The sequence below is a fragment of the Haliotis asinina genome, chromosome 9, assembly GCF_037392515.1.
Source record: "Haliotis asinina isolate JCU_RB_2024 chromosome 9, JCU_Hal_asi_v2, whole genome shotgun sequence".
Lineage (NCBI taxonomy): Eukaryota > Metazoa > Mollusca > Gastropoda > Lepetellida > Haliotidae > Haliotis > Haliotis asinina.
Window position 1 is genome coordinate 55,731,352 of NC_090288.1, and position 9,989 is coordinate 55,741,340.

A 9,989-nucleotide genomic window follows, 5' to 3' on the forward strand; every position below is an offset into this window, starting at 1 on the left:
TCTGCACTTTTGTCAGTCGTGAGCGCTAGAGAAACAGTGGTCTGGTGTTTTGGGCCGTTGCCCCTACGCAACTAAAAACAGAAGGAATGGGTGTAGAACTCCCTTCGTGCAACCACAACTTTATGTCATCACAGCAGAGGCTATCACACATCCCCAGACTGAGATGTAGCAACAGCTTCATGTGTAAACTGTGTCACGTGACATGCTCGTGAGTTCCTCCGGCTCAGAGACTAGCCGAGTTAGGATATCTCATGATTTATGACAATCAAATTAATAAAGTTTAGCCTAGGGGAAAAATCTCATCTTGTGAGGTTCTGCCTGTCGCGGCTTGATCGCCAGATAGGAAAATTCGCCGGCTTTGGTTGACACATCACAATGATATATTTCCCCGTTACAAATGAAGACAGTCTTTTGACTTGTCAGGATCCAGGATTATGATTTGAATCAAAAGCAAAGATTAAATATGAAGATCCGTCGCGAGGTGTCAAGAAGACACGTTTAGCGTCGTAAAAATGAAGTCGTGTCAGCGAAGCTTGGGCGAAAATCCTCAAAGTGTGTTTTTATTTACATATATATGTACACTATATGTATTGTATCGTGTTATGTATTGCCCATGTATCATCGCGAGATAGGCACAATCATGACTTTCGCTCTGATTTACTGACTAGGGGATGGGATCCCTTAGAGCTGGGATATAACAGTATTAACGCACATATCATACATATCAACTTAATTCACGGGGTGAGTATATGATGGATTAATGCCCGTGACGACCACTGGCGGATCAATTTAGGTCATTCGAAACACTTAATTCATTATTTTTTTTAAATTTTGACTTAAGTCAGTGAATATCTCGTTCTATAAGATACAGACTGTAGGAGACTAGGCACAGCCGCATGGCAAACGCTGTTTCCTCAGCCAATCCTCCCCTTATAAAAGACATAACAATGTTTTATTTAGACGCATAGAGAGATGTAGTTAACAGAGCGACGATATAGAACAGTGACATGTCTTAAAATATGGACTCTAATGTGGGTGATATAGCAAAACGTATGACACGTGATGTAGCAGAGTATGTGAAAGGGGATATAGGAAGGTGTGTGGTTACATGTTTCAGTTTGCGATATCATATACATGTATGATGTAACAGATCATGCAAGGTGTGGTATACGAGCATGTATAACATACGTGATATAGAAAATGATATGAAGTGTGTTATGTCAGGATGTACGGCGTGTGTGGTAGCCGGGTGTATAACGTTTAATGTAGCGGAATGTGTGACATATGTCATATAGAAAATGAGGTGTGTTATATCATCGTGTAAGACGTACATGACACAGCGATTATAGAACGTTTGAAGTAGTAAAATGTGTAACATTTTATATTAACAGTGCAATAGGTTATATGTAGGGTGTAAGGCTTGTATGATAGAGGGCAATAGGTTATATGTAGGGTGTAAGGCTTGTATGATAGAGGGCAATATGTTATATGTAGGGTGTAAGGCTTGTATGATAGAGGGCAATAGGTTATATGTAGGGTGTAAGGCTTGTATGATAGAGGGCAATAGGTTATATGTAGGGTGTAAGGCTTGTATGATAGAGGGCAATAGGTTATATGTAGGGTGGAAGGCTTGTATGATAGAGGGCAATAGGTTATATGTAGGGTGGAAGGCTTGTATGATAGAGGGCAATAGGTTATATGTAGGGTGTAAGGCTTGTATGATAGAGGGCAATAGGTTATATGTAGGGTGTAAGGCTTGTATGATAGAGGGCAATAGGTTATATGTAGGGTGGAAGGCTTGTATGATAGAGGGCAATAGGTTATATGTAGGGTGTAAGGCTTGTATGATAGAGGGCAATAGGTTATATGTAGGGTGGAAGGCTTGTATGATAGAGGGCAATAGGTTATATGTAGGGTGTAAGGCTTGTATGATAGAGGGCATGTAACGTGTTGCTGAATATATATATATATATAGAGAGAGAGAGAGAGAGAGAGAGAGAGAGAGAGAGACGGAGAGAGAGAGAGAGGGGGAGGGAGGCAGTGTTAATGATGTGTTTATATAACAGGATGTATGTAAAAACGGTATCCCTGAAGTGATAAAACGGGGCGTGAGGTGTTTATGATATAACAGAGTCCATGACGTTCGGTGTAACAAGGTGTAGCCCGTCTGGGCCGTAGGGTCTATGACGTTACAGAGCAGGGCCTAGATTTTCGAAGCTCTCCTAGCGCTAAGACAGTCGTAAGTTAATGTTAATGTATGGCACTTAGCGCCAAGAGAGCTTTGAAAATCTAGGTCTAGGGTGATGGATGCTTTGAATAGAAAACTGTATAACCTGCGATTTGGCAAGTTGTACAATACTTGCAGGCTGTCCCGGATAAACAAAGGTAAGGACTGTCGAGCTAATCAGAAGATTAAGCACTAAGTACTGATTTATCACTGCATTAGTGAGTCATTGATGTATTTCGATGAATAATTCATGAAAGTGTGAAATGAATAAATTAAATGATCATAAACCAGCCTTTAGTATGCGTAGTCGTGTTCATCTTATTTTTCAAGTAAGGTTAGATTACAACAACTGACGTTTATAAAACATGCCGAGGAATTAAATGAAATAGTTTCATTTGAGTGACATTGACAGTTTAGACACGTTTCTGGAACGCTCATAGATTCTTTAAGACCTTCATGCAAATATCAAATGATTATTCCTGGGTTTGAGGTCTTTTTGGTGTTATTTGTTTTGTTTTTATTTTTAATTTTCACACATGATAATCTTGGAATCTGGACCTTCAACCGTTTGCTGGACATCATGAACACCGCTCTGCGTAATTGGTTTGGGATGAAATGCTATCACGGCAAGTCGGAGAACCTGACAACTCAGCCCTATCAGTTGCCTCTTGCGATACACAGAGGATGACTAATATCACTGCATCTACTGTCATGGACTATTATTGGCATAATTGTCCTTCAAATGATTTCAAATCCCACCGCAACAAATCTAGTAAATACGTTTCACGTGAATGCCTTTGTCTTGAAACACCTGGTTACGCCAACCGCGCAAAAGATAGCGAGCGATGGACTAAGGGAGGAAACTCCGTGTAGACTTTGTTGAATATTTTGGGTGAGGTGCCAGCCTTGTGGTTGAAGCGTTCCTTCGTATACTCCGGTAACCTAGTCTCGATTTCTCACATCCAGTTTAATAGTCAGTCACTGCTTTCATGGGAAATATGGCAGAAACCAAACCTCTCTCAGTTCACTTCACGGAAATGGGATTTTACAACTCTTCGTGGGAAATTTTGAAGACTGTAAGTCACGACCTGAACAAAATCCTGTTCAGTTCAACTCATGCCACAATATAATTCCACGTAATAGATATAATAACATATATCAAAACATAAATGTCGAAGATGGTGATACTTGTGAGACAAGGGTTCACTAGAACACAGTTATGTTTTGAAAACTGACATTTTGATGAAAATAAATTATATGTGATGATGTCATGTCAGAGTTTAGAGTCAACACTACAAAATACCACAACATAACAATATACTCACCGTGTCCGTTCTACATGTCAAAATTATATATTCAACTGTCAGATGTAACTTTAAGTTCTGAGACTTGAAAAGGTGGCAGTTACATATTTAATAAAACTACCAATCTAGGAAATGATTGAACAAATCCTTAGACAAATGGGTACCGTTGATGTTGAATTAGTATAATCCTTATCCCCAAAACAGCAAAAGAGAAGAAATTTACTGGTTTCACAAGTCTTGATCCTGGAACTCTGGCTAAACTATGAATCAAATGACAAAACCATTCACGGTGAAGATACATTTAAGCCCAAAAGAGTTATCTACCCTTTACCTCTCACACTGTTATCACATGAAACGAATTTGCCGTTTGTTCGTTGAACCAATTCGCGATTCGTTTAGAACACTGCATTACAGAGATCAACTTAAAATATGGCTTCACTATATACGTTATACATCAACTATCATCTGACTAGCTCTTGGCAATGATTTATTCGCATATAGTAGTTTGTATGTTTGTATGTTTGTATGTTTGTATGTATGACTCAGATATCCCATTTTAACATCAAGTAAACTGAGAGAGACTTATTTGTCGTCATATTTCTCATCCAGACAGTGATAGACTATTAAACAAGATGTGAGGAATCGAGACTGGCCCTTCGGAGTATTCGAATGAACACTATAACTACAGGGCTACCACCTCACCATAATTATTGTCAGTATACAGTCCATATTTGAGCGCATGACCCTCATTCACTGACGAGTGTCTCTGATTACGACCTACTCGTGAACAGATATTCTCCCCAATGTTACGACGGAAACATGACAACCAAACAAGGGGTGTTTGCCAAAACATAGATGTCCTGCCTGGAAAACAACAAAACCAACAAAGTGTTCACAAAATCAGAAAGCTAAAAACTTGAATAGTTACTTGTATTTCTGTGACTAAATGTGACTCCTTTAATATTTCAACTGCACATCTGGCCTGTTCCTCTTTAAATTTTCCGAAAAGTGTTCCGTACATACTTATATAAGAAACGGAGAAAAGTCTTCCAGGCGTTATTTCTGCGGTAACTGGGGAAATACTGGGTGTGGACAGCAGTCACAACTCATTCCTATGCTTCACCATGAATACGGAGGGTTATACTTTCCCCGACACTCGGAACATTCTCAAGAGCAAAATACACACCCTATATCCACTGACCACATTCTTCACGGGTAAATGCCCGCATAACATGGGCCCAGGTTTTCGAAGCTCTCTTAGCGCTAAGATAGTCGCAAGGGCCATCCATACATTAAAATCATATTACGACTATCTTAGCGCTAAGACAGCTTCGAAAATTTAGCCTATGGCTTTCTCGGAATGGAGCAGGGACCAACTACTACCATACTCTAACGTCTTTGGGTAAGATGGGGTCGGGGATCGAACCTGCGACGGACAGTCTAACCACTACACCAAGGAGGCGGCCTCTGTATGAAACCAAATTAGCATTATATTCTGTTTATGGGTTCAAATCCTTAGGGTCCTTTCCAGTTTATCTTCTTTAGCATGACTTTGTGTTTCAACTCTCGTGTCAGTACAAAGTCTATCCTTTCCATCTGATTGCAAATGTTACTCTAACCGTCAGTGCTTACTGCAAGTAAAAATATGATTAGAACATATGCTATAGTCCGTCAAATAACAGATCTGGCTCACAATGACTCAGGTCTTATACTAAATATATACACTGCAGTCTTTGAAGAATGAACGCATTGACCACGGGGCTACCCTACCAACCACGGTCACCGTGAGATATACGGAAATTCAATTCATTGTAATGAGATCTACATAAGTCATATTTGTCACGATGTCATGAGTCATATTTATCAGTTATCACTCATAGAACTGAATGAAAAGATATCCTCTTTTGTCCGTCTACCTGTGGCGTGAAACAACCTTATCTAATGTCGTATACTAAGTACTAACAGTTGAACAAAGAAAATACACAGGATATTTGTATTTGACGTGTTACGGTTCATGTACTACCTCACTCTAGCCTTTGAAATCTTTGAAATGCAAGTATAACACCCATTTCAGTATGCCACATATAATTATAAAGCATGGGTTCATATTTTGCCCACTTCAGTTTAATTCTTACGTTTTATTTAAGATACCCTGAAAAAGAAATCGAAAAGATTGAGAACGAAAGCCTGAGGAGGGCTTACCAATAAAGTTTAAGTAAGAATTCACCCGGATTCGGATTAACAGGACTTTATTGTCTGCTTCATTGCATGAAACCAAACAGGACACATATTATTCCTGTGTATGAATTCATATCCTAGACAGAAATGACTTAATGCGAAAATACATGTATGAAGTTTCGTGGTTAATTAAAATGTGCTTTGCAAAATGAAAAGTGACAGTATGAGGCCGAAAGTTGTTCAACGCAGTATGTAGAGGTACCTACAACAGAAAAATGTCAGTTCCTCCCTCCCAGCACAAGTATTAACACTGCAGCTGTGGAATGGTGGGCTGTAAATTGTCAAGTCTTGACCAGACACTCAAGTGACTGATGTAGCGGAAGGCATGCGATGGTGTGTGTGTCGGGGTGGTTATGTGGGTGAGAGAGAAAGGCAGATAGGGAGTATCACTGCTATAGTTCCAGTTTAGTTTTATTTAGTTCAAGCACGCAAGTAGCAGACATGAATACAAGAAAAACTCGGGCCGACCTACAGCACGTACCAGTTTTGACAACCTTTAGAGTACGACCCAGCCTGGGAATATATCTCCTGGTCGATTCTTCGAAATAAACTTAAAGTTCCTAGTTTCCAGTTGTCATGTTGCCTGGCTGTTGTACGGAATGTGTGTACTGGTAGATGCTTCGTGTAACCAGTTCTCAGTAACACTATATTTGAAAAGCCATGTTTGGTTTCAGTATTCCAGCGTCACGCGTATTTCTACTGGCTGCAGAAAGTCTTGAACACAAGAACTTTGAAGCATTGTATATTGAAGTGAATCGATATACCGATGCTTGCATGGCTCGGTACAGCCCCATTCTCTTCTCGCAGAGGTTACTCCTGTCATCTTCCTGAAGATACGACAGGAGTGACCTCTGTGGGAAGAGAATGGTCAATCCAAAAAAATTTCTAAAAATGATAGCGGAAGTGTTGAATAGGGGTCGAACCTTCAAACTGAAAACACTTGGTACATCCGTTCCCTCTGTCCCTCTAACACTATTCACAGTTACGCTGTACTGCTCAAACAAAGTTCAAGCACACACGAATTGTTCTTATGAATATTTACAATCAATCATGATAAAACAGGTTATCACCAGTCACTCGAAAAAGTACGGGCTTTCTTTAACACAGTTTCAGCAATTTTATTACAAATGGGTGCCATTAGAATGCATGTTATCATAATATGGTTCCAACATGGTTATTCCATTGTACATGTCTGTGCTTACCTTGAGGTCGTTTTCAGTGTTCCCTGTAAGGTGTACAGAAAGGCAAGACATGACTATGAAATCTTACCTTGGTGAAAAGCTTTTGACGTTCAAAACGCACAACCTGTCTCCTTGACCTCAGCGCATATATATTAGAAACGTCCACAGTTTATTGAAGTGTTAGAAAGTTCCCACCACCTTGTTTGAATAAAATGGTCATATATCGGTGCATTTGATTTTCTGCTACGACTGCCTCCATTCCTGTCATCCAAATTTAACGCGCACGGAAAACTGTGCACGGACGTAAGCTCTGATTGGTTAAATACGTCATCATCAGATCACTGACACTGTGGCCAAGCACCTGCGTGATATAGACAAGGTTTAAAACCTGATTTCTTGTTTTTGATATAAACTGAGGTTGAATCTGTTGCATGAAGCTACATTTACATGGGTTTGTGGGAGTTGAGAATTGTGACATCATCATGTGGAAAGTTGTGGGATATAACAACTCTTCTCGCACATACTGAAACATCGCTCGAGGAAACGCATAAAAGTTGCACAGCAGTTATAACAAGAACACAAAGCCATCAATATACCCCTCCGTGGTAAAATACTCCTCATGAATGTGTCCACTAGTTATGATGACAGTATGTCAAATGTTTCGCTGTGCATATGGCAGAGTGGAAGAAAAGTATTGTAAGGTTTTACAGTTTTGCTCCGCAAAGAACACCACCAGTCGAGGTCGAACTTATTGTCATGGAAGCAAAAATACTTATCTTATTCAGAAGTCCAAACCTAATAAAGGCACCGGTATACCACCAGACCCATGTAGGTGCCAAGTTTGGTGAAGAAATAGTGAACGGTTTTAAAGTTATACTCCAGAAAAGAGCACATCCACCAATTTCAGTCAAATCTGTTGTCATAAAAAACACAAAAACAAACTTCACACCCTGGTGTAACCCTCAAAACGCACACCTATGGATCATGGTGAACCAAGTTTGATAAAACGTAAGTTTGGGAGATCTGGTCCGGACAAGATGGCATCCTCATGTCACAGCCTAAATCACCATCATCATCATAGTCACAGTCTAAGTCATGTTTCAATGGATACCGAAAAAACATTAATTCATATCTGTGTCTAAACCCTTAAACGCACTTTTTGGGATTATGTTTGATGTGTGTACCATGTATTGTGTAGGAGAACTGCTCCGAACAAGATAACATCCTCATAGTCACAGCCTACGTCATGTTTCCTTGGAAACCACAAAAAGTAAAATTTACATCTAGGTCTAACTCCCAAAAGGCACATCTAGGGATAATGTGTACCGAGTTTGTTTAAGCTTATTATGAATAGTTTATGAAAATATGATTCGGACAATGTATGACAAATGGACAAATTTGTTTCTATATCCGTTGCAACATCGTTGTTGCGGGAAACGATAAATTCAAGTGCACCGTGCACATAGCCTGTAAAGTGATACTTCGAGGCCAGCCTAGTTAATCTCGACACGTTCGTGGCCCTACGAACTTCTTAAATCCATTCTAAACACATTGGTTACAATCAAAGGTTAACAATTCTTAGGGCTACGGACGTTTCGAGAATAAGGGCCTGGCTAGCTTTTCTCGAAACGTCTGGTCCCAGACTCGATCATCTGAAGACCACCGCTATGCTGAAACATTGCGGCTTTACACAAGCAAAACAAAAACATTCAAGAGTGGAGCAAAATTATTTTGTCTGCTACTGAAACCTTTCCAAAACAGGCCAAGACGTGCTGGGAACTGACTTTAAAGTCAAAAGGTGCTTCATGTGTGTGTGTCAGACCCTTGTAGTCCGTTCGCCCTTGGTTTTATTTTGTTTCTACATCAGCATAGGTCGGTCCTGGTGTGTGCGTGCGTGCATTGTAGGCTTGTGCGTGTGCGTGCGTGCGTGCGTGCGTGGACACACACCTGTCCTGAAAGTTCATTAAATGATCATGACCCATGAAAACGGGTTGAACTGAAGTGTGCACCTCTTCCTTTCTCAAACACCCGTGAAGGTCACGGGGTAGAATAAGCCTTCAGCAACCCATGCTTGCCATAAAAGGCGACTATGCTTGTCGTAAGAGGCGACTAACGGGACAGGCTGGTCAGGCTTGCTGACTTGGTTGGCATATGTCATCAGTTCCCAATTGCGCAGATCGATGCTCATGTTGTTGATCACTGGACTGTCTGGTCCAGACTCGATTATTTACAAACCGCCGCCATATAGCTGTAATATTGCTGATTGCAGTGTAAACTAAACTCACTCACTCCTTTCTCAAAAAGTTGTATCAGTTCAGTCTTTGCCCCACATTAAGTTGACATGCTGTGAGAACGATAAATTATAAATCCAGGTGGCTTAAAGCTCAATTTATCCTTAGCCGGACATGGACGTGGTAGTTCAATTTGAGACCTAAACTGGTTTTCGAAGTCGCCTTATGAACACACACACCTTTAAGGGAGATGAAAATTAATTTTAGCAATAATTGCCATTCTTATAAACAAGTACGATCAGATGGTTGACTCGATTGATACATTGTCCTAATGTGTGGATATCCATTACTGACAGACCACCGTCTCTCCATTCTGAGACTTTTAGAAGCATACTGTTACATAGCAAATAGCTGCTCAACAAAACTTCAACAGAACCTTTATCAGACTACAGTACCATTGGTGTTTTTTAGTCATTAAAATACATTGACAGATTGAGGAAAATTAAAAGGTTGGAATTTGCCTATAAATATTAAGACATGAAGTATTTTTTGTTAGTATCATCTATGAGATCTAGTTTTGACCCCCACCAGTCTCTGTAATAGAACTTTTGTGATATCCCCCAGTTACAAATGCGGTAGGATTTTGTGTAGATTATTTACTTCACTGGTTCAATGCATCATGAACAAAAGCAGGACAACTGATGAAACTATAATAGCCTGTATGTTCGAGCTGTTGATCTAATTAGTCACAACCTGCAAGTCATCCACTTTTGAGTAGCTCATGCGAATCTGATTCACTTGATGAACT